At 34.0% G+C, this 4,517-nt stretch overlaps 1 long non-coding RNA gene across 1 annotated transcript; it reads right to left on the bottom strand.

The window, feature by feature from the left end:
- Positions 1-911: 911 nt before the first annotated feature.
- LOC116215722 lies at positions 912-4,072 on the bottom strand. Its single transcript, XR_004158543.1, has 3 exons — positions 3,736-4,072; positions 2,408-2,475; positions 912-1,224 (listed from the first exon to the last, which is right to left on the bottom strand). It is a non-coding gene; the product is annotated as an uncharacterized LOC116215722 (long non-coding RNA).
- Positions 4,073-4,517: the final 445 nt, after the last annotated feature.

The raw sequence follows: 4,517 nt of genomic DNA on the forward strand, positions 1-4,517 counted from the left end.
TTTAACTATGTATTGAATTCCTTGTTCATCAAACAATGGGACATATACTCGGCAAGTTATTCTATCATCAAAGAGCACAATAACCATGCATATAGCTTAAGCATGTTATTGTATTATTATTGCTACACTTTGTTGCATACCTGATGCCATGGAATTTGTATGGCCCAATGTAGCAATTAATATACCATAAGAATAAAATTATCAGACGATCCTTGAAGTTTGGATTGGTCATCACTTTAGTACTCAAAAAATAAAAATGTGGAGAAACATGTGGATTGGCTTCAACTTTACTTAATCTAGATATAGATATAGATTTTTACAACAATTATTCAGAATTTTGGAAAAAAAAAAGTTTCATCAGCAATCGGCTTAATTTAACGACACTAATTCCACTTCCACATTTTTTTTAACCTTTTTTGGCTCTTTTTTCTTTTTATTGAAATACATATCCTCTTTAGAAAAAAAAAAAAAATTGGGTTACAATAAAAGTTTATGAGTTTAGTTTTTTTACTGGCAATCGAATTAATTTTATTACACTAAATCCCCTTCTTCATTGTCTTATTACTTTTTTTTTACTTGAAATAGCACCTTTTATTTCAAAAAAAAATTTGCATCACAATAAGAGTTTATGGGTTTAGTGCAAGAACTAGAAAAGCGAAATAAAGGGAAGAAAAGGTTTCATTGGCAATCGGCTTAATTTTACTACACTAATTTCCCTTCTTCATTTCCCTTTTACCTTTTCTGGGTCTTTTTTCTTTTTATTGAAATAGCACATCCCCTTTAAAAAAATTATTTTGGTTTACCATTACAGATTGTGATTTTAGTATAAGTATTAGAAAAGCGAAATAAAGGAAGAAAAAAGTTTCATTGGCAATCGGCTTAATTTTACTACAATTATGTCAGACCCGAAATTACAATAAAATTTTTGCTATATTTCCTCGAATCCATTATCATATAATAACTGTTCACATAGAAACCTGATTTCCAATAAATTTCCGAAGTATATAACCAATCCATTAACTCTAATATGTAGACACACTTTTTCGGAAATTTCTTTTTCACTCTCACATCAGTGATACAACTAAACAAAATTTTCAGGTCGTAACATTTTCAAGTCCCTTCTATACAGAAGAATATCTATCAACTAACTAAGGATTCCTACCTAGTTCTTCGAGCTGATCCCCGATATCAAAAAGTGGTTCATCCGCACAATTGGGAGCTTATCTGGAAAAACATATGCAAAGTGTGAGTTGCATCTCATTAAGTACTAAATTCCAAAGCAAAATGAATAATATTCATATAGATAGTAATAGCATAACCAAGTCTATCAGTTAATCTACCAACACGGTATATTATACAATACATACAAATAATTATCCAACTCATTCGTAACCAATCAATTATCTTTATAACCATATAAAACTATTCTTAGAATTAACCATTAGCTCAACATCACCTTGCACTCATAGCCTAACTAAATCGCATTGGCAAACAACACGGCTTCCACAGAATAAGTCAGACAATCATAAAAATCATCATATTTATAGCAATCAAACTAAACAAACAATAGACAATACAACCAAAGTCAATATAACCATAGAGTTGCATTTCCTCGCAACAGAGTTGTGACGGTACCGTGATCCCTCACATCTCATTCATATCATCCTCAACTCTTAATATTCATATCTCGTAAGCGGGGGCCGCCTATTAACCTCTGGCTGTAAGAGTTGACCTCAATTTATATTTCGCCGGGTCTTAACGGCCGATCAAGCCCATTTTTCTATTCTTTCTATTCCGTCGGGTCCAGCGACCGATCAGGCCCCTATTTATATTCCGCCGAATCCAGCGGCCGATCAGGCCCCTGTTTATATTCCGCCGAGTCCAGCGGCCGATCCTGCCCCTATTTATATTCCGCCGGATCCAGCGGCCGACCAGGCCCTATTTGTATTCCGCTGAATCCAGCAGCCGATCTGGCCCATTTTGTAAATCGCCGGGTCCAGCGGTCCCATGGTTATAGTCAAACAACAATCACAAACACAATCAACGGTAACCACGCCATCTCATATCATATACCCACATCAAACTCTTATTCCCAAATTATCGCAATTTCCGCATGCACAAATATAATCCCAATCATATTCCAAAAGAATCACATTATCATTATATATTTCTTACGCAATCCACATATTCAGTCACACTACACATCTCAAATCAAGGTGAAACAAAAAAAACCATATTGCTCATATCCTTCCCCACAACATAGTAAGACCGATTCCTTAATCTCACTACCACTATATTCATCTTAAATAATTTATATAATTATAATACATAATTTCACAAGGAAATAGAGTATTCACATAACATACATATAATTATATATCATTTCACAGTGGAATGAAGTACTCACCGACAATTCCAAGAAATAGAGCTCATTGGATCGACCCTTTTAGTGCTAGGATTCAGTCTCCGCGATCCCTATTATTCGCATACCTTTGATTAGATAATAAACATATAGCAACATCACAGGAACTTCCAATATCTCCCACAATCTTCACTAGAAACTTATTATTTCCAATGAGTTCAGTTTATGTATATTGTATTAATTATGTCCATTTCTAATTATGAAGTTAACCTCATTGAAATCTACTCGCTCTAAAAGCACACACTGACCAGTTACGAGTTACATCCCTAATTAAGAATTTAACCTCATTAAAACCAATTTAAAGATACATAATCATCCTTTACAAAATGCTCACCCTAACCAACTTCAACAAGCAACATAAATCAAAAGGCTACGAACAATCGATAGAGTAATACCATTTAACCTAAACAAAATGTTTAGATCAGCACTCACAGGGCAGCTCAATGACTCTAATAAGAAATAAAATCGACCAATAACACTTACTCATACAATACTTTTAATACAAATCATCTAGTTTGGTATATCTCCCTAAGTCATCCACTAGACAAAACTCCTATATGACAATTCAATTAGCCACTATTGAAACTATTTTTTAAGAAAATCAATTCCGCATCTGCAACTCAAACGATAAGAGCAACTGATAATAAGGTGCTCAAACCCAATTTTAAATATTTCAAAACAACAGCAAAATTCTCCTCTATAACCTCACCAACCAGGTTCATATCCTAACGTAATAACGCATCAAAACATATTACTTAAGTCAGTCTATTCTCATCAAATTTCAAGTCAAGCTAAAATTCAACTTCACTATAGCCAATCAACTTCACCATATTCATTCTAAACAATCCACTTAGGTAATAAAATACTAGTATAATTAAAGCCCAAGCCAAGAGATCTTTCTCCTTAGCAAACAAGATAATACCTAATATCGATATAGCCCATTGTAACTAAACTTACACACTCAAGATACCCTTCCTATTTCCTAATTTATTAAAACAATTAACACTAAATAAAGGGAGACCTAACAAATGAAAGAAAAAGTTTCATGCATATACATATATATGTATATCTATCAAGTCCGTCACCCACCCAAATTAAAATGCGAAAATCAAGCAATTTTACAGTGAAACTCAGTATTTCTACCTCAATTAGCCATTAATCCACAACCCCCAAATCAACCCATTTTTCCAATTCCCAAATTCAATAACTCAGCTAGCTTAATTACTCCAAAGAAACGACAAGAATAATACAATCAAATACAAGAAAAGCTCATGACATCAGAGAAAGCAATTCAGCAAAATACCTAAACATACCCGTTACTCGAATGCAAGCTAGGTTGGAAGACTCCCCGAACCTATCATTCCTTTTACTCTTCTTCTTCTTCTTCGATCTTGCTCTGCCGTCGTTTCTCCCTCGCGTTGTTTCTCTAATCGGGTCTGCTCTATTCTTCTTCCCGTGAACAGAGCTGAAACTCGACCCTCTCTTGCATGAGTTTCATCCCGAGCTCCCGGCTATCCTCTCTACCCCTCTATCGTCCGTCCTATCTCTGCTCTCGAATGGAGCTCTCTCTCTCTCTCTCTCTTTCTCTCTCTCTCTCGTGCCCTGTTTTTTTTCTCCTTTCTGTCAAAGAACAGAGCCCTCCCTGAAAATTAAAACCCAACACAAAACAAAAAAAATGAAAGAGACGTGGGAAGCTTCAAGAAGGAAGAATAAATAAATAATTACAAATTAAATATTATGGGCCCAGAGAATAGTGTAGGCCTTGTGGGCTTACTAATTCCAAGTCTACACTAGCATATCAGTCCATTAGCATTTTTTTTTTTCCATTTCAAGACACCTGCATTATAGTCATATGTATATATAATATAGATATATATCAATACCTACATAAGTCAGCGGAGTCAACCAGCAGCAATATATAAATATATATACATATAAAATACACATAACGTATATAATTAGTTATATTTGGATTAAAATTGCCGAATTTCACAAATTATGTCCCTTCTTCATTTTTTTGGGCAAATTATAAAAAAAGTTTAATTTTGTAAAATGTCTCATTTTTTGTCATAAATTTTGTTTTGTAACAGAAAAA

This window comes from Punica granatum, chromosome 7, assembly GCF_007655135.1.
Source record: "Punica granatum isolate Tunisia-2019 chromosome 7, ASM765513v2, whole genome shotgun sequence".
Classification (NCBI taxonomy): Eukaryota; Viridiplantae; Streptophyta; class Magnoliopsida; order Myrtales; family Lythraceae; genus Punica; species Punica granatum.